The following is a 21934-nucleotide window of genomic DNA, read 5'->3' on the forward strand; positions in this document are numbered from 1 at the left end:
TGCTATGGTAGTACCTACAGCAAAAGGCTGCACAGCTGCTTTTGAATCACAGCAGCAGCACAGTGCCAGAGACACTGGTTCAATCCTGACCTTGGGTGTTATCTGTCTGGAGTTTGCACATACTTCTTGTGACCATCTAGGTTTCCTCCAGGTGCTCCGCTTCCTTCCATACCTCAAAGTGTGTAGGGAGTGGATGATCAGGTGGGATAACATGCTGTGAACAGGTGATCGATGGTGGACCTTAGGGTCTGTTTCCATGCTGTATCTTTCAATTAATAACTAATCTGTATTTCTATATCAAAATGGCTGTAATCCTGGGCCGCCACTGATCCAGACCGGTATCCTGTCTGTCCAGGACTGTCGGTTAACCCGGCGGGACAAGCAGAGTTGAGCTGGAGTTAGCTCTTCTTCTCCGTGCTGGCTGTAAGCCTGGGCCGCCGCCGCTCCGGGCCGGTGTCCCGTCAGTCCGGGGTCACCCCAGACATCTCCAGCCGCCCCCAGACTGGGATGGGACACTCGGGAGCGGACGGGGATGGTCCAGTAGCAATTTAACAGCGCTTGCAGCGCCGGAGTTTCTGGTTCGATCCTGACTACAGATGAAACGCAGGTCTGTATACATGCAGCAGCACAGCTGCCGAGAATGTTTATCATGAGTGACCTATGACCTAGGCAAGCGAAGGAAAAACTGGGGTGTGCGGGGCTGAGAAACTATAAGGTTGGAGGCTGTGGAAAGTAGACAGCCAGAAGTGATGAAATCAGAAATGGCGTGCGAGATTTACGCCTGGTGCTCGTCTGTGGGATCATGAATGAAATATATTGGTACCTTATAAATCAGGGGCGCGACACTGTGAATGCCACAAGAGAGTTTGATTCCACATTAAAAGATCCAACATGCTTGAGACTTAATTTATGAAGAGAATCATCACTTTGATTAGCAAGAAAAAGTATTTTTTGATTCCAGGGCAATCACGATAATATGAATAAACATTCCTTCTTATCAAAGCACAACATACAAACCCAAAGGAAGGTTTTCGTAAATATTAGTTTTGGTTTCCACCCCATCTGTGAATCAGAAGACCATATTTGATTTGGCCTCCCAGCACTCTAAACCACACCAGGCCCTAACACAATAGAAACATGATCTCAGACTTCTATCCAGCCTTCAACAGTTGATTTAATGGATCTCTATAACATCTCAGTATTATGACACAAATAAATCATCAAATGCTAAATTGACGCTGGTTTGCACATATTTAACTTGGTATTACAACATTACAGATTTAAACACACAGTAGTGGCAGTTATTTAATGAAAGATATCCAATCCATTTCCTTGGTCCCATTTCAGCATCTTTTTACACTTCACAATTTCTGTGTTGTGATGTATTCTGCAAGATTATAAAATGTTCAAACTTTGTGCTCATCCTGCCATCTCCTTTGCTTTTTTTTTAAAAATCCTCATATTTTCTTTTAATTGAAGCTCATATCCAGGAAGTAATTTGATAAGCAGCTGCATGATATCTGCATGGTTTACAACATGCAAATCACACTTCAAATATCTATTGTAATTTGCTATTGGTTAGATCAAGCTATGGCAAGAGCAAAGAGACCACGATGTTAATAAAGGCAATTTATTAACAAATGCAGTTGACAGATGTGTTAGATCAATCTGGCCCACTGCACTTTAATAGCATTGATATCTCAGACTTTAAATACTATACTAGGGATGAGATTCTACCACCAGAGAGCAGCAGCGAGTTATAGGCATCACAAGCTCTTGCCAGTGACTACAATTGGATTCCACCATTTACCAGTTTACACAAGATAATTCAAGGTACCTATGCTCTTTAAAAGCAACATACCCTTGCGCCAGCTGGATTCCTATCTTATGTATACTAATACAGGCCCGTACGAAGTTTTCCAAAAAGGGGGGGTGGCATGACAGGATTACAAAAAAATTAATGTGAAATAATGTGCACGAAGCGAGAAATCCCTCTATGCCAGGGTCCAGGGCCCTTAAGCGGGCCCTGGAAGCTCTGGGGTTTTAGATGCTCTCTGATGCATTCTGAGCCTTATTTTGGAGCATTTTTGCACCAAATTTATGACCAATATTACAGAAATTAACAGGAATCTGAGAGGTAGCTTTTCACACGAAGGGTGCTGGATGTATGGAACGAGCTGCCAGAGGAGGTAGTTAAGGCTGGGACTATCCTAATGTTTAAGACACATTTGGACACGTACATGGATCGGACAGATTTAGATGGATATGGACCAAATGCGTGTGAGTGGGACTAGTGTAGATGGGGCATGTTGGTCGGTGTGGGCAAGTTGGGCTGAAGGGCCCGTTTCAACACTGCATCATTCCATGACTAAAAAGTTAAGAAGAAAAATGCATGTAGATAAGTAGAGCAGATTTGAAAGAGGAGTGACATGTAAAGGCAGAGAGAGGTTTATGGGTGGAAAGGAACATAGCAAAGGACACAAAGTGCTGGAGTAACTCAGTGGGTCAGGCAGCATCTGCGGAGAATATGAATAGGCGACGTTTCAGAGTGTTGGAGTAACTCAGCGGGTCAGGCAGCATCTCTGGAGAACATGGATAGATGACATGTCACAGAGTGCTGGAGTAACTCAGTGAGTCAGGCAGCATCTCTGGAGAAAAGGTATAGATTATATTTCGGGTCAAGACCGTTCTTCAGTAATATTCATGATGTGACATGCATAGACATTCCTGAATGTTTCCCTAACCATCGTGAGCTACTTTGTTACGGTGCTTGCCCTCTCCTATAACGTCTCTGCTGCCTTGGGTGATGCAGGGCAGGACACAAGCTTTGGGACACGTTGTGAAGCTGTTGCCGTCTGTCCCAGCCTGGTAAAAACCTGGATTTTTCAGGAGATTGATAGATTCTTGATTGATGCGGGTGTCAGAGGTAATGGGGAGAAGGCAGGAGAATGGGTTTGAAAGGGTAAGATACATAGAGTCATAGAGTGATACAGTGTGGAAACAGGCCCTTCGACCCAGCATGTCCCATCGGCACTAGTCCCACCTGCCCACGTTTGATCCATATCCCACCAAACCTGTCCTATCCATGTACCTGTCTAACTATTTCTTAAATGTTGCGATAGTCCCTGACTCAACTACCTCCTCTGGCAGCTTGTTCCATACACCTACCACCCTTTGTGTGAAAAACATACCCCTCAGATTCCTATTAAATCTTTTGTCCTTCACCTTAAACTTATGTCCTCTGCTCCTCGATTCACCTACTCTGGGCAAACGACTCAACCATATCTATTCAAATCATGATTTTATACACCTCTATTAGATCATCCTTCATCCTCCTGTGCTCCATGAAATAGAGTCCCAGCCTACTCAACCTCTCCCTATAGCTCAGGCCCTCTAGTCCTGGCAACATCCTCGTAAATCTTCACTGTACCCTTTCCAGTTTGATGACATCTTTCCTATAACATGGTGCCCAGAACTGAATACAATACTCTGAATGCGGCCTCACCACCTTCTTATGCAACTGCAACATGACCTTCCAACCTCTATACTTAGCCTGACCCGCTGAGTTACTTCAGCAGTCTGTGAAACGTCACAGAACAGGGCAAGATTAGCGAGTTTGCTGATGATACAGAAGCGAGTGGTTTTGCATATAGTGAAGATGGTTGTGAAAGATTGCAGCAGGATCTGGATCAATTAGCCAGGTGGGCAGAGGAATGGTTGATGGTTGCATGGTTCCTTGAAGGTCGTGTCGCTGGTATATCAGGTGGTCAAAACGTATTTTGGCACATTGGCCTTCACCAGTCAGAGTATTGAGTATGGAAGTGCAGGTGCAGATGCAGGTGCAGTCGTTGGTGTATCGAGAGTAGAGGAGAGGGGAGAGTACGCATCTTGCGGTGCTCCTGTGCTGAGCGTTTGTGGGTCCGAGATATGCTTTCCCGTCTCACATGCAACTAAGTTACAGCAACTAAGTTACGGAGAAAGGTTGAACAAGTTAGGTCTTTATTCTTTGGAGCGTAGAAGGTTAAGGGGGGACTTGATAGAGGTCTTTAAAATGATGAGAGGGATAGAGAGTTGAAGTGGATAAGCTTTTCCCATTGAGAGTAGGGAAGATTCAAACAAGAGGACATGACTTGAGAATTAAGGGACAGAAGTTTAGGGGTAATACGAGGGGGAACTTGTTTACTCAGAGAGTGGTAGCTGTGTGGAATGAGCTTCCAGTGGAAGTGGTGGAGGCAGGTTTGATTTTATCATTTAAAAATAAATTGGATAGGTATGGAGGGTTATGGTCTGAGTGCAGGTAGATGGGACTAGGGGAAAATAAGTGTTCGGAACGGACTTGAAGGGCCGAGATGGCCTGTTTCTGTGCTGTAATTGTTATATGGTTATTATATATGGTTATATGCTGCTTCCTGTCTGTCAGAAAGCTGGTGATCCACCGACAGAAGGGTTCAGGCACAGTCAAATTAGAAAGTTTGGAGCATAGTAGCTCTGGCACAATGGTGTTGAATGCAGAGCTAAAATCAACAAACAAAATTCTCGCATAGGTCCCCTGGCAGTCTAGGTGCTGGAGGATGAAGTGCAGGTCCAGATTGACTGCGTCATCCACAAATCTATTGGCCCAATATGCAAAATGCAGAGGGTCCAGCAGAGGGATTGTGATATTTTTCAGCTTGGCCAGCACAAGCCTTTCAAGGGTCTTCATGACGACAGAGATCAGTGTGACAAGCCTGTAGTCATTAAGACCAGTAATCCTTACCTTTTTGGGTACAGGGACAAGAGTGGTGACTTTGAAGCAGGCGGGAACAATACATCTTTGCAGGGACTGGATAAAAATGAGTAATTGGGTGTGAAGTGTTGGTTGGGGTGGGAAAGGGTCCACTCTTTTCATACTGGAGTCTTGCCTTAAGTAGGTGTGAAGTGGTGAATGGGAAGGAAAGGGTGCAGGGTCCATTCTTTGCAGACTGGAGTCTGGCTGTGTTTGTTGGGGAGGGGGTACCAGGGTTACGTTTCTCATTTTCAAACCTGCAGTAAAACTCATTCAGGTTGTTCGACAGCTGACGATTGTCCGAAGAGCGGGGGGATTTCCTCTTATAGCTGGTGATTTCTTGCATGCCCTTCCAAACTGAAGAAGAGTCACTAGCTGAGAACTTGCACCTCAACTTCTCAGAGTACCTTTTCTTGGCAGCTCTGATTCTTCTTCTCAGCTCTTTATCGATTAGGCTATCTTTTAACTCTTTAACGATTAGGCTATCGGCTTGATGCATATTTGCCCCCCCCCCCCCCCCCCCCCCCATCTCAAAATGGAAATGTTACATCTGTATATAATGATCCCATTGAAATGTTTATTTATGTCACAAACTATGGAATTCATATTTTTCAGTAATGTTATCAAGGAAAAGAAAGCAGTTCCAATTGTTTGATATTATTTGATATTGATTAAAATTATTCATATGGAGGAGAAAATATAATAGCTCTAAAACTTACCTTAATTTTGCAATCTAACTAAAGATAATCCTCTTTTCCCTCTTCCCTCCCCCATCTCGCTCTCCCCTCCCTTCCCCTCTCTCTCTCTCCCCCTCACACATCCCCCCCTTCTTTCTGGTGGGGGGGGCGAAGATGAAGGTGGCGTGGGCCCAGAGGGGGTGGCGTGGCCCCAGCAGGGGTCAGAGGATGTGGCGTGGGCCCAGCAGGGGTGGCATGGGCCCAGTGGGGCTCAGCGGGGGTGGCATGGGCCCGGCGGGGGTGGCGTGGGCACGCGGGGGATGGCGTGGGTCAGCGGGGGTGGCGTGGGCCCAGCGGGGGTGGCGTGGGCCCAGCGGGGGTGGCGTGGGCCCAGCGGGGGTGGCGTGGGCCCAGCGGGGGTGGCGTGGGCCCAGCGGGGGTGGCGTGGGCCCAGCGGGGGTGGCGTGGTCCCAGCGGGGGTGGCGTGGGCCCAGCGGCGGTGGCGTGGGCCCAGCGGGGGTGGCGTGGGCCCAGCGGGGGTGGCGTGGGCCCAGCGGGGGTGGCGTGGGCCCAGCGGGGGTGGCGTGGGCCCAGCGGGGGTGGCGTGGGCCAGCGGGGGTGACGTGGGCCCAGCGGGGGGGCGTTGGTCCAGCGGGGGTCAGCAGAGGTGGCGTTGGCCCAGCGGGGGTCAGCTGGGGTGGCGTGGGTCCAGCGGGGGTGGCTGGGGTGGCGTGGGTCAGCGGGGGTGGCGTGAGTCAGCGGGGGTGGCGTGAGTCAGCGGGGGTGGCGTGGGTCCAGCGGGGGTGGGGTGGGCCCAGCGGGGGTGGGGTGGGCCCAGCGGGGGTGGGGTGGGCCCAGCGGGGGTGGCGTTGATCCAGCGCGAGTTAGCGGAGGTGGCGTTGGCCCAGCGGGGATGGCCTGGGCCCAGCGGGGGTGGCGTTGGGGGAAGATGGCTTGGGCCCCGCCGCAGCGGCGTCTGGTGTTGGGGTTACAGCCGCTGGGTTCAAATTCCGGCGACGGGAGATGGAGATGCTGGACCGGGCGGGCAGACACCGCACCCTGCAACCCGCACCCCCCCCCCCCCCTCCCGCCCCCGGAGAATGGGCACTTCCTTAACTCACGGGCCAGATTAGACCGCTCCTGCAACGCAATATTCCACTACTTAGAGAAGACGACACAAGGCATCGAGCTCAATGTGTGGAGTGCAAATGGCAGTCTGATCCCGCCAGGGCCCACTGCGCACGTGCGGAGACAGCGTCATTTAGCGTCGCTTCCGCAAACTGCGCAGGCGCGGATGGCCGCATTTTTTTCTCCCAAATCATCCAGCGGCCGGAACCTGAATTTCGGGCGCTTTTCCGTCAAGGTGGAAACGCTGATTTTTTTCCCATTTTTTTTTTTCCTTCAGGATTTTTTTTCCTCTGGCAAAAAAAGGGGGGTGCAGTCGCACCCACGCACCCCCCCTTCGGACGGCCATGTAATACAATAAAACAGAGAACTGATCAGAAATGATGCATTACCAATTCCTTGCATCTGGACATTTGTGCTTGCTTTAAAATTCAAGCAGCAGTTTCAAAAACATGTGCGTGCTTTTACAGATCATGTGATGCAGAACAAACACTGTATTGCTAAATCCTCATGAAAATTACTCCAAAGAGAATCTGCTCTTTTTTAAAAGTACTTTTGAATATAGAAAATCATCGCAAAGTTCTGTCCAAACAGCACTCCAAAAAAGCAATGACAAGCCATAGAAGATTGCAACATTAATAACTTCACACTTAGATATGAATAGCAGAATTTTAGATGAGGTGAGCTTTCCAGAGTGGAGGATGCCAGGCTGCCTGGAGAGAGAATCAAAATGCTCACATACAAATGACCAATGCAGGCCCAAAAGCAAATAGTCAGTCTGTGCTGAAAACAACCAGTTGTCAGAAGACCAGGTCAAGTAGAATACCAAATTTTAATTCAGTCCAAAACAAGAGAACTGAACAAATGCCAAAACTGGCCAAGATGAAATAGGGTTGCCATTTTTTAAGTTAGAGAGGGTGCAGAAAAGACTTGCAATAATGTTGCTGAGACTGAAGAGATGGAGTTAAAAGTGGATAAAACAGGACTGTTTTCCCTGAAGCAAAAGAGGTTGCTGGGTGAATTTATAGAGGTTTCTAATATGAGGGGCAGAGAATGGTCAGAGTCTTTTCCCAAGATAGGGAGTCTACAACTAGAGGAGAGAAGGGTAAAGACTTCAAGGGGAGCTGAGAGCTTAACGATATAGAGCAGAAACAGATCCTTCGGCCCACCAAGTCAGCGCCGACCATCGATCACCTGCACACTAGTTCCACCCTACACCCTAGGGACAATTTACAGAAGCCAATTAACCTACAAACCTGCACATCTTTGGAATGTGGGAGGAAACCGCAACACCGGGAGAAAACCGACGTGGCCACAAGAAGACCGTACAAACTCCATATAGACAGCATCCATAGTCAGGATCGAACCGGGTCTCTGGCACAGTCAGGCCATAGGTTTATTTTCACACAGAGGGTGGTTGATATATGGAATGAGCTACAAGAAGATGCAGTGAGCGAGGTTACAATTCCAAAATTCTAAAGACATTTGAGCAGGTTCATGGATAAGTAAGAATGCAGAGGGATATTGCTAAATGTTGGCAAATGGGACTAGATCAGGAAGGCACCTTGGTCAGCATGTGTGACTTGGACTGAGTGGTTAGTTTCTGAACCGCCTGACTATATCCAAAGCTGAAAGCCAGACTCTGCGTTTCGATGCCAACTCACTTTCAATCTGTAACTCAAACAAGACAGTACAGATGAAATTTTGTTTTCCTTCCAAAAAGACCCAAATACCTCAGAAATGTAATTTGTACCTTAAAGGACTTTGAGACACAGGACATGCAAAATACATTGTACAAGTCTCAAACTATTCTTTCTTTCCAACTCAGTCAAATGTGAGTTTCACATTGATAATTCAGCGAAACTGAAACAGAGAAGAGGGGGAAATAAAATAAAAATAGCTCAGCTGACATTAATCTATTTAGACCGTTTTACAGCAAAAACAGATATATTTGGCCTTCATCCTTATGTGAAAAATCAATTCTACACGTGGGGGGAGGGGCATTCAACCTTCCGGGATTCAGTTACCAGGGATTAAAAGGAAGAAAAGTAAGGTTTCATCATTGAAGTCTATGATCTTAAATTCTTTCCACACCCTCCAAACTAAAGCAGGGTTTGGAGACCGCATGGAGAAATTTTACATTCAAAGTATTTCCTCTCTTGTTACAGTTTTCGCTACATATTTTCACATTGTTGTGCAGCTTTCAACTTTTCAGAGCATTCTCCATTCACCCCATAAACAAGCAAGCAATAAAGTTGCGAGTGCCATTATATTTGACCCACTATCTAGATTAAAATATCGTGAGAAATGCACATCTTGTTAAGATTTAATATTTATAGAAAAACAAATTTAACTATATATAGACTCTGACAAACTAAAAACCCGCTGAGTTACTCCAGCATTTTGTGTCTACCCTAAATGAAAACCACATGGTCGCAGAACATATTTTTCTGTGGAGCAATTTAAGGGGATTTGGCAATATAATGTTTGTTCTGTATCTCAGGATCAGCAAAGCACAGATTATTTTTGGAACAGTTCAGATTTTTATGCCAACACAAAAATTCTATATACAAAAGAAAGAAAAAGCTGGATGACCATTGTGACTCCATACAATCATCTCACTGACAAAAGAATGCAGGCTGACGTTAAGATTAAACTTAATCTACGAAAACTAATTTAGGAAAAGCGTGCAATATTTACAAAAGGATAGATTAGGATTGGTCGCAAAATGAAAATCAAGGTTCCGACAATATATGGCAATTAACACCATGGGACAAAAGTAAAATTAAGACAATAAATAGGAGTATGCCTCCTCCACCATTCAAGCTGATTATGGCTGATCCTTTATCTCAGTGCCATTTTCTGCTTTAATTCCTAATCCTGTGATCCTTTTAATATCTAAAAATCAAGGAAGCCTGGTATTTAACATATCATGACATTGGAACAAAAGCACAAAGAAAAAAAACGCACATCCTCAGGATGATGTATTAACGATTAAACATACATTTTGATGGAATTAAAGGTGCATATTACCTTCATGACCAACCAGACACATGTAAATACACAAAGCTAAAGATACACTTAGTAGGAGGGAAGAGCTGAAAAAAGAAATTAGTATGTATGCAAGGTAGTTCAAAACTAAAAATAAATAATCTGCAAGACCAGCGATTTCTATGCATGCTTTGTTGGACTAACATTAGGTCATGGGATATGATAGCATTACAGGGAAAAGGGATCTGGGAACACATTCAAATTTCACCAGCAGTTGAGAATTTCAATTCAAGTAATACAAATTTATGCAAATCTGGAAGAGAACAAAATGGGCTTCTTGGCCATCATGGGCAATGACAAATGGGCCAACTGATCCTGGTTACATACAGTGCATTCAGAAAGTATTCAGACCCCTTCATTTTCCACATTTTGTTACGTTACCGCCTTAATCTAAAATGGATTAAATTCATTTTGTTATCATCAATCTACACACAATAACCCATAATATAAAAGCGAAAATAGGTGTTTAGAAATGTTTGCAAAGTAATTAAAAAGTAATAACTGAAATAACACATTTTCATAAGTATTCAGACCCTTTGCTATGACACTCAAAATTGAGCTTAGGTTTGTCCTGTTTCTCATCTTAAAGCTGTGCCCTCTAGTATTTGATATTTCCATCCTGGGAATAAGGATTCTACCCTGTCTACGCCTCTCAAAATGTTATATGCTTCGATCAGATCTCCCTGCAACCTCTGGCGTTCCAGAGAAAACAGTCCAAGTCTGTCCAACGTCTCCCTGTGACTAATACCCCTAATCCAGGCATCATTCTAGTAAACGAGCTCTACACCCTTTCCAAAGCCTCCACATAGTTACGGTAATGAGACGACCACAACTGCATGCAATACTTCAAATGCAGCCTAACGATGAATCAATGTATGTATATACAGTGTATTCAGAAAGTATTCAGACCCCTTCACTTTTTCATCCTTTTGTTACGTTACAGCCTTATTCTAAAATGGATTAAATTCTTTTTTTAATCATCAATCTACACACAAAACCCCATAACAAAAAAGCGAAAACAGGTGTATTGAAATTTTCGCAAAGTAATTAAACTGAAATAACTGAAATATCACATTTACATAAGTATTCAGACTCTTTACTTAGTACATTGTTGAAGCACCTTTGGCAGCGATTACAGCCTCAAGTCTTCTTGGGTATGACACTACAAGCTTGGCACAGGTGAATTTGGGTAATTTCACCCATTCTTCTCTGCAGCTCCTCTCAAGCTGTCAGGTTGGTGGGGAGCGTCGATGCACAGTTATTTTCAGGTCCCTCCATGTTCGATCGGGATCAAGTCCAGGCTCTGGCTGGTTCACTCAAGGACATTCACAGATTTGTCACGAAGCCACTCCTGCGTTGTCTTGGCTGTGTGCATAGGGTTGTTGTCCTGTTGGAAGGTGATCCTCCGCCCCAGTCTGAGATCCAGAACGCTCTGGAGCAGGTTTTCATCAAGGAACTCTCCGTACTTTGCTCTGTTCATCTTTCCCTCGATCCTGACTAGTCTCCCAGATCCTGCCGCAGAAAAACATCCGCACAGCGTGATGCTGCTACCACCATGCTTCACGTAGGTATGGTATTGGCCAGGTGATGAGCAGTGCCTGGTTTCCTCCAGATGTGATGCTTGGTATTCAGGCCAAATAATTCAATCTTGGTTTCATCAGACCAGAGAAAGGTCCGAGTCCTTTAGGTACCTTTTGGCAAACTCCAAGAGTTCTGTCATGTGTCTTTTACTGAGGAGTGGCTTCCGTCTGGCTTGTCTACCATAAAGGCCTAATTGGTGGCGTGCAGCAGATATAATTGTCCTTCTGGAGGTTCTCCCATCTCCACAGAGGAACTCTGGTGCTCTTTCAGAATGATCATCAGGTTATTGGTCACCTCCCTGACCAAGCCCCTTCTCCCCAGATTGTTCAGTTTGGCCGGGCGGCCAGCTCTATGAAGAGTCCTGGTGGTTCCAAAGTTCTTCCATTTAAGTATGACTGAGGCCACTGTGCTCTTCGGGACCTACATTGCTGTAGATAATGTTTTATACCCTTCCCCAGATCTGTGTCTCGACATAATCATGTCTCGGAGGTCTAGGGACAATTCCTTCGTCTTCATGGCTTGGTTTTCGCTCTGACATGCACTGTAAACAACTCAAGGGAGGTACGGCACTCCCGTCGGGGCTGCCCAGCTCGAGGGAGGTACGGCGCTCCCGTCGGGGCGGCCCAGCTCGAGGGAGGAACGGCACTCACGTGAGGGCGATCCGGCTCAGGGCTGGAACGGTGCTCCGGTGGCTGGGACGGCGTTCTGGTGGCGGTGACCTGATGGGCGACTGCTTCCGCTGGACTGGAGGGCGGCAGCTTCGCCCACCCCGGGCCGCGGTGTTTGAGCCGGCCCGTTTGCGGGGTTCGGTGAACCGCGGGACTGTTTGTACCATCACCCTGTGGGGTATCGCCTCAGCGCAGAGGGAGAAGAGGAGGGAAGAGACTGTAGCCCTAAGATTTTTGCCTCCACCACAGTGAGGAGGGGTGCTTGGAGGACTCACTGTGGTGGATGTTAATTTGTGTTTATTGTTGTTTATTATTGTATCATTGTATGTATGACTGCAGGCACGAAATTTCGTTCAGACCGTAAGGTCTGAATGACAATAAAGGAAATTCTAACTGTGGGACCTTATATAGACAGGTGTGTGCCTTTATAAATCATGTCCAATCAATTTAATTTACCACTGGTGGACTCCAATCAAGTTGTAGAAACATCTCAAGGATAACCAATGGAAAAAGATGAACAATTTTGAGTGTCATAGCAAAGGGTCTGAATACTTATGTAAATGTGATATTTCAGTTATTTCTTTTTAATCACTTTGCAAAAATTTCTAAACACCTGTTTTCACTTCTTCATTCTGCGGTATTGTGTGTAGATTGACGAAAAAAATTTTTTTTATCCATTTTTAAATAAGGTTGTAATGTAACAAAATGTGGAAAAAGTGAAGGGGTCTGAATACTTTCTGAATGCATTGTACAATGAGGCAAGTATTAACAGCTGCTGAAATATTGGAAGGAATATCATGATCTGCACAATAGAACACGGAACAGTACAGCAAAGGAACAGATCCTCAATGTATGTGCCGTACATCTTGCCTAATCACAAATCTATCAATTATTTGCTTTAAAAATACCCAATGACTGTGGCAATGAATTCCACAGATTCACCAATCATTGACTACAGAAATTCCTCACCTCCGTTCCAAAGGTACGTCCTTTTATTCAGAGGCTGTGCCCTCTAATTCTAGACTCTGCCACTAATGGAAATATCCTCTCCACATCCATTCTATCCAGGCCTTTCACTATTCGATATGTTTCAATGAGGTCTCGCTTCAACCAGTCTCCAGTGAATACAGGCCCAGTGGTGCCAAAAGTTCATCATACATTAACCCAATCATCCCCACAATCATTCTCGTAAACCTCCTCTGGACCCTCTCCAACACCATCACATCATAGCATTCTTTTTCACTCAGTGGGTAGCCAAGATTGTACCCGTTACATCTCTGGTGGCGGATACAATTATGACTTTTCAAAGACATATGTATGAATAAGAGAGGTTTAGAGGGGCACGGGACTATCTCCAAGGTACTGAACTGTATAACTATATGCAAAAACAAGGAACTGCAGAATTTGGTTAATACCAATGATAGACACATGGCGCTGGAGTAACTCAGCGGGTCAGGCAGGATTTCTGGAGAAAAAAGGTGGGTGACGTTGAGGAAATATTATATAATAGAACCGAAGGTACACAAAAAAGCTGGAGAAACTCAGCGGGTGCAGCAGCGTCTATGGAGCGAAGGAAATAGGCTTTCACAAAAAAGCTGGAGAAACTCAGCGGGTGCAGCAGCATCTATGGAGCGAAGGAAATAGGCTTCACAAAAAAGCTGGAGAAACTCAGCGGGTGCAACAGCATCTAACCGCTTGAATTGTGACTTTTATATAAGCTAGGTAATTTGCACAAAAAAAAGTTAAAGGTTTTCAGAAACACATGTGTCCTAGAGAAATAAAGTGCAAAGAGACACATACAGCGAACCGATGAATCAAAACATAGAAACACTAATCTGATCCTGCATAGCTTAGTTTATTGCTTTGAGGCAATTATATCGCTGGAGGAAATTATATTTGATATGATTTTGTGTTGAAGAATGGATAGCTAAATAGGGCCTCTTTTTAGGCCAGAGGTCATCTGCTCTTTCTCTACGGCACATTCTTGAGCTGTGAGGTTTATGCTGAGCTTGAGACAGAATTCAAGGCTGATAGATAATAGACTCTAATTTAGCTTTGGCTAAGTTAAATTATAATTAGGTTGAGATAAAGGATCGTACATTTACAGTTGCTTGGAGAGGAAGAGAGTCAGATTGATGGATATGTGACCTTCCTATGTTTATAGAAAGTCGAAGAAGCAGATGTAATTCTGATGTAATGGTCCGAATTGTGAATCTACCTTTGTTAAAAGACCTGGTAGTGAGAATGGAAATCCGGCTTCCAGATAGCAGGCAAGGGGCTGCAAATTAAAATGAAGTTGTATCCTTGCACCAAACACTTATTAATTAAGTTGACAGATTTATGACTCATGTATGCTTGGTTGGGAGGTGTGTGTGGATTTTGAAATTAGAAACTGTAATTCGGCAAACTCATATAATTAATGTTTTAATACATAGGTAATAGTATTTTAAACTGTATGGAAAGTGAGTGTGACGTGTGATCATTGTATTACATATGTATCTTATATTTTGAGGAGTGGTCTATGATAATTGAGCCTACTGGGGTTTTGCTGTGTTGAAATAAAATAATTCTAAGCAAAGTTATACCACAGGCAAACAAAGGTTGTAAGATGAGGCCAGGGAAGGGGGGGGATCATGTGACTGATGTTGTAAATCACCAGAAGGACTCAGATGATTGGTTACTAGCTTGTCATACCCTCTATATCTGATATGTCTAATATCTATATAAATGCCATGAGTTCTATCAAAGTTACTCTTCTCTGGACCTGCCCCAGAGCATCAGTTCTGTGTTGGAAGGTTCAGAGACTAGTCTCAGCTGAATAAAGAATCGATTTCAAGAGCTACAAGCGTTTGAGTCAAGTTGACTTTAGATTGACAAAAGAACTCAGTTTAACAACGTTTTGGGTCAGGACCCATCTTCAGACTGAAAGTAGGGGGTGTGAGGGGTGAAGAACCAGAGGTGAGCAAAGACCAGGATCAATCGGGGCCAACCACAAATGACCTCAAGCTGTCTGGCAAGCTAGGGAAGGTGTGATCTCAAGAGGAAAACAATGTAGAGAACGGTGGAACTGGCAAAATGTCTAGGGTGAAAGAAGGGGGCATTCCCCTACTGACCTTTCTGTCCTGTGCATCTTCTATTGCCAGAATATCCTCAATCCATCATAATACATTATTCCCAAAACATTGCATTCTAATCTCTCACTCATATATTCTGTTAGTTGTAACGTGAAGAATTAACAGATCTATCAAACTTTCTACAAAAGGAAGTTTGCTTACACTTCTGATTTCTTATGCTTCAGAAATATTGTCTCATGATCCCAATGACATCCCAAAAGCTCCTTTTTCTGCAGCCAGGGATTCTCAAGTCAATGGGCTTGTTGCATGTTCCACTTGGAAAGTTTGAGAATGTCCTTGAATCATTTCCTGTGTCTTTATGCTGCTTGGTAATCTATACATGTGTCAACATTCAGAATAAAGTGTCTGTTCAGCAATTGGTATCAAGCATGTGAATGAGGTCTGCCTATACGAGTCAAATTAATTAAATTAGGGCCTCAATACAAGAGATGTTAGCTGGGGGAGGACAATGACATTGGTTCACTTATCCTTCCAGTGGATTTGGAAAAGTTTGCAGAGATAGATAGTCAAAATATCACATGCATACAACAACTGGTTTCACGGGTGTCTGCTTTTGCTGAGAAATGTTCCATATTTTCCAGGGTCTGATCACAAATCTTTGTTGGAGGGCAGTACTGTACAATAAAGGCATGTAGGTAGAGGATGCATCTCGCAGACATCAAATGTAAGGCCCATCCTCTTGTATGCTTCAGCAAACAAGTTGCAACTCGAAATCAGAGGATACGGGGGGTACTTCGCTCAGAACCATAACGATACATGTTATGCAATTTGTCCTGAAGAAGAGCTCCACTAGTGGAAAACTTTTTGGAGCATCTTCGGTTACCTACTTCAAAACCCCAGTTGATCAGGTCTAGGGTATGATTACATCAGTTCCATTAACTTCCACAATACTATTTTAAACTAATCCTCATTTATTTTGGCTATTCCAATACTTTAGACCAGTTGTGTTACCACTATTTCTGTGTCAACTTCTTTCCCCAAAGACAATCACAACCTACAGCCTGGGCTTTCTCGTCACTTCATATTCCACTTGGGTAGCATACAACCTAATGGTATGAACGCTGAATTCTCCAATTTTAAGTAACATCTTCCCTCCTTTCCCCCTCTTTCCATCCTGTGCCCCCCATCCCAGTGCACACCATTTCTCCAGTTATACTGCATCAGAAAATGGTGTTAGATAAAATGTTGGGACTGAAGGCAGATAAATCCCCAGGCCCTGATGGTTTGTATCCCACAGTACTCGAGGAGGTGGCCCTAGAAATCGTGGATGCATTGGTGATCATTTTCCAATGTTCTCTGGACTCTGGATCAGTTCCTGTGGACTGAAGGGTAGCCAATTCTGAAGGGTACTCCACTTTTTAAGAAAGGAGGCAGAGAGAAAATAAGGAATTGTAGACCAGTTAGCCTTACATCGGCAGTGGGGAAGATGCTGGAGTCGATTATTAAAGATGTTATAGCAGTGCATTTGGAAAGCAGTGACGGGATCCGTCAAAGTCAGCATGGATTTATGAAGGGGAAATCATGCTTGACTAATCTTTAGGAATTTTTTGAGAATGTAACTAGAACGGATAAGGGAGAGCAAGTGGATGCGGTGTATCTGGACTTTCAAAAAGCCTTTGACAAGGTTCCACACAAGATATTAGAATGCAAAGTTAGAGCACATGGTATTAGGGGTAGGGTATTATGTACCAATCGTCACCAACTGAGACAAATCGGAAAGAACCGTCAATTCAACTTGGTGAAACAACTCTGGAAAACGTGGATCATTTTCCGTACCTTGGAAGTCACCTCTCCTCCAATGCTGATCTTGATGACGAGATCCAATGTCGTCTTAGGTGTGCTGGAACAGCTTTTGGACTTCTTCGAACGAGTCTTTCAAAATCGTGACATCCGAACCGACACCAAAATGTTAGTGTACAAGGCAGTGATGATTCCAACGCTCCTGTATGCATCAGAAACCTGGACACCATACTGACGCCATCTGAAAACACTTGAAAAGTTCCATCAATGATGTCTTCGAAGCAGCTTAAAAATCAGCTGGGAAGACATCAGAACCAATGTCAGCGTACTGAATGAAGCGAAAACATCTAGCATCGAAGCCTTCATCATCAAGAACCAACTAAGATGTGTCGGTCATGTTGTTCGGATGGAAGACGAGCGTCTACCAATGCAAACCTTCGACACCTAGCTTAAAGAAGGTAAATGGAAAAGAGGCAGACAAAAGAGATTCAAAGACGCCTTAAAAGCCAGCATGAAGAAATGTGCAATCGACATCGACTATTGGGACACAAATGCCAAGGACAGGAAACTCTGGCGAACCATCATCCAAGAAGGAACAGCGATCTTCGAAGCCAAGAGATGCACAGAATTAGAAGAAAAGAGAAAACGGAAAGAGAGGCAGCAACAACCAAAGCCCGATCTGCCATCTGGAATTACCTGTCCTGAATGTCGAATAATTTTCAAAGCTAGGATTGGACTCATAAGCCACCTGAGAGTCCAGAACGTAAAAACAACAGAACGTAGACCATCGCCTTCGACCTTGAGGGATAGCCACGACCACGATTGACATGGATAGAGAATTGGTTGGCAGACATGATGCAAAGAGTAGGAATTAACGGGTTCTTTTCAGAATGGCAGGCAGACTAGTGGGGTGCCGCAAGGCTCAGTGCTGGGAATCCAGTCGTTTACAATATATATTAACGATTTAGACAAATAAATTAAATGTAACATCTGTTTGCGGATGAAACAAAGCTGTGAAAGAGCTAATAGTCAAATCTAAAATGGAGTCGTTCTTCTACAAAAGCATGATCCAGTAGAACAAAAGAACGGCTCGGTGCCAAGTCTGAATGACTTTGTAAATTGAATGAACACAATATGGAGGACAGGTTGTCTTTTCAATAAAGACATTAAGATGGCAGCCTGCAGTAATAACATGTGCTTCATTCAAGGCCATAAAGAAGCCAAGATTGAAAAAATAGCTGACGCTCCAGAGATAAGTAATAACTTGTTATTGGATGAGTTTGATTTGGACCCGGCCTTCCTACCTTCTGAAAGGTTGCAGAATCTTTCAGTCATGCCATATTCAGACTTGGTAGGAGTGTTTTACTGATAAGAAAAATGTATAATTGTGCTAACTCGCCTTTGTTCTGAGAGTGGGAGCCCGAGAAGCACTGAGCAACGTTTGTGCTCATTGTAGATCACCGCTCACATCCGACGAATCAATTAAAGATTGCCATGGTTTTACCTTTAACAGTTTTTGTTGCTATCTGCTTTTAAGAAACAAACTTTGACAGCTGGGCGGCCATGTGAGCTGCAAGGACGATGCTATGAGGCTGCAGGGTGACTTGGATAAGTTGGGTGAGTGGGCAGAAACATGGCAGATGCAGTATAATGTGGATAAATGCGAGGTTATCCACGTGTGGCAAGAACCGGAAGGCAGATTATTATCTGAAAGTTGTCCAATTCGGAGAAAGGGAGGTGCAACGAGACCTGGGCGTGCTTGTACATCAGTCACTGAAAGTAAGCATGCAGACACAGCAGGCAGTGAACAAATCCAAGTCATGCAAAAGGAGGTAGTCAATAATGCTGGACACAGCGTGTTAGGCAGCATCTATGGAGCGAAGGAAATAGGCAACGTTTTGGGTCGAAACCCTTCTTCAGACTGCAAAAGGATTTGAGATTAGGAGCAAGGAGGTCCTATTGCGGTTGTACAGGGCCCTGGTGAGACCGCACCTGGAGTATTGTGTGCACCTTTGGTCTCCTAATTTGAGGAAGGACATTTTTGAGGGAGTGCAGCATAGGTTCACCAGGTTAATTCCTGGGATGGTGGGACTAATGAATGATTAAAGAATGGGTCGACTGGGCTTGAATTTAGAAGGATGAGAGGGTATATTATAGAAACATATAAAATTCTTAGAGAATTGGACAGGGTAGATGCAGGAAAATTATTCCTGATGTCAGGGGAATCCAGAACCAGGGGTCACAGTTTAAGAATAAGGGGTAGGCCATTTAGGACTGAGATGATGAAAATCTTTTTCACCCAGAGAGTTGTGAATCTGTGGAATGCTTTGCCACAAAAGGCAGTGGAGGCCAATTCACTGGATGTTTTCAAGAGATAGTTAGATTTAGCTCTTAGGGCTAAGGGAATCAAGGGATATGGGGAAAAGCCAGAACAGTGTACTGATTTAGGATGATCAGCCATGATCATATTGAATTTCAGTGCTGGCTCGAGGGGCCAAATGGCCTACTGCACCTATTTTCTATGTTTCTACTCTCTCCCCCCTCAATCACCCCCTTCCCCATATGTCCCTCCCTCTAGCTTTATATTTAATTCCTCTTCCATCACTCTCTGAAAGCTTTTATCTACTTTTCACCCCTGGGCATTGTCCACCCATCTACCAACCAAACTCCCTTCACCTATCACTTGTGTAGGAAGGGACAGCAGATGCTGGTTTATACCAAAGATAGACACAAGATGCTGCAGTATCGCAGTGAGACAGGCAGCATCTCTGGAGAGAAGGAATGGGTGACGTTTCGGATCGAGACCCTTCTTCAGCAGACCTGCCTGTCCCGCTGAGTTACTCCAGTATTTTGTGTCTATCCACCCATCACTTGCCAGGCTTTGTCCGGCCTCCACCTCTTCCAGATTTCTCCTCTCTTCTACAATTTGAAGAAGGACCCCGATACAAAACGTTGTTCGCCCATGGTCCATTCCCTCTGCAAATGTTGCCTGACCTGCTGAGTTACTCCGACACTTTGGGTTTTCCACAAGCTACTTACTTCATTCCCCATGAAGTGCTTTGAAAGGCTGGTCCTCTCCCACATCAAATCCATCATCCCTGCCTCACTGGAATCTCATCAATTTGCATACAGGGCAAATAGATCCACAGAGGATGCCATCTCTCTGGCTCTTCACACTGTCCTGACTCACCTGGAAAGACAGGGCACGTACGTGAGGATGCTCTTCATAGACTATAGCTCTGCATTCAATATGGTCATCCCTACCAAGCTCACCACCAAACTCCACCAGCTAGGCCTCAGCTCGCCGATATGCGATTGGATCCTGAATTTTCTGACGGAACGACCGCAGGCAGTGAGACTGGGCCCGCACCTGTCCTCCACTATCACCCTGAGCACCGGCACACCACAGGGCTGTGTACTGAGCCCCATGCTCTACTCCCTCTTCACACACGACTGTGTTCCTGCATTCGACACCATCGTCAAGTTTGCAGACAACACAACGGTGATTGGGCTGATCACCAACGGTGATGAAACAAAATACAGAGCCGTGGTGCAGAACCTGGCGGACTGGTGCGTACATAACAACTTGTCACTAAACACCTCCAAGACCAAGGAGCTGATTATTGACATCAGGAGGTCACATAATGGAGAATACGCCCCAATCTCCATCTACGGGGACAGTGTGAAGAGAGTGTCCAGCTTTAATTTTCTGGGCACTCACATTTCAGAGGACCTCACATGGTCCACCAACACCGCTGCGCTGGTCAAGAAGGCACAGCAACGACTGTTCTTCCTGAGAACATTAAAAAAGACTGGTCTGCCCCAACAGCTGCTGACAACCTTCTACCGCTACACCACAGAGAGCATATTAACGTATGGCATCTCTGTGTGGTATCTCAGCTGCACGGAGGCGGAGAGGAGAGCTCTACAGCGCGTCGTCCACAGAGCGCAGAAGATTATTGGGACACAGCTACCAGCCTTGGAGGGCATCTACCACACACGGTGCCTCAGGAAGGCCGTCAGCATCCATAAAGACTCCTCACACCCTTGTTAAATGTAGTGTTTGGTGTTTTTTAATATTGGTTTTAAATGTGTATATGTGGGGGGCGGGGGAAGGAAACTATTTAAAATCTCTTCCCTGTCCGGGAGACCCGACCTTTTCCCTGTCGGGTCTCCGTTGTCGTTGGGGCCTAGCACCGTGGAGCGGTCTCCAGCCTGAACGACCCGGGGGCTCGGGAGAATGCGGAGCTGCGGACTACTCACCATCGTGGGGCTGGCCGGCCTCGGAACGTGGGGAGCGGTGGTGACTCGCTGCTGCGACTCGACTCCTGGGGCTCAGAGGCTCCAGCAACGCAGCCGCAGGTCCGGTGGACTGGCACATCGGGAGCTCGCGGGTCCGGGGGGAGAGAGACCGCTTCCCGGAGCTCCCGCAACGCGACTTCTCCAGCCCGTGTCGCGGGGTTGGAACGACCCGGAGCGGGGTCGTACATCGCCCAGCACGGCTTCATGGCCGTGGGACATTCCAGCGCCCGCCGGGGGCTCCAACTTTGTGACATTTGGACCGGGAGCGGGGCCGTAAATCGCCCGGCACGGCCTAAAATGGCCGTGGGACTTATCATCGCCCGCCTGGGGCTTGGACATCGGGAGAGACATGGAGAACAGGGGAGAGAAAAGACTTTGCCTTCCATCACAGTGGGTTCACTGTGAGTGATGGATGTTTGTGTGAACTAAATTGTGTGTATGTCTAGGAATTGTCTTTGTTTGTATGGCTGTGGAAACGGAATTTCGTTTGAGCCTCACTGAGGCTCAAATGACAATAAATTGTATTGTATTGTATTGTATATGGACTGTTCGAACTACTTCCCTCCGGCAGACGTTACAAGGCCTTCTAATATGCCCGCACCTCCAGACTCAGGAACAGCTTCATTCCCAGAGCTAAAGCAGCTCTGAACCGGCACTGCTGAGTGCCCCACCCCCCCATGGACTGTCTCCCTCGGATGGTCACGTCGCACAGACACATCTGCACTTTAGTCTGTTTGAACTGTTTTAACTATTTTACTGTTGTAATGTTCTTTTTACAAGCCATGTTCTCGGGGTATCTAAATCTAAATGTTATTAGTTATTTAAGTTATGACATCGGATGGAAGCTGCATACCAAATCTCGTCGCGCTTATGTGCAATGACAATAAAAGA

At 45.4% G+C, this 21934-nt stretch overlaps 1 protein-coding gene across 6 annotated transcripts in view; it reads right to left on the bottom strand.

Moving 5' to 3' along the window:
• The window catches only part of cep112 (centrosomal protein 112), a 320895-nt gene that overhangs the window by 298592 nt on the left and 369 nt on the right, over positions 1–21934 (bottom strand). The window contains exon 1 of one of the 6 annotated variants that reach the window (XM_033044125.1): positions 5485–5503. The exons of the other annotated variants lie outside the window; for them this stretch is intronic. The gene's annotated coding sequence lies outside the window, so the exon portion shown is untranslated. Of the gene's footprint in view, positions 1–5484; positions 5504–21934 lie in introns of those variants that run through there. 6 annotated transcript variants of the gene reach the window in all.

This window comes from Amblyraja radiata, chromosome 26 (genome assembly GCF_010909765.2).
Source record: "Amblyraja radiata isolate CabotCenter1 chromosome 26, sAmbRad1.1.pri, whole genome shotgun sequence".
Lineage (NCBI taxonomy): Eukaryota > Metazoa > Chordata > Chondrichthyes > Rajiformes > Rajidae > Amblyraja > Amblyraja radiata.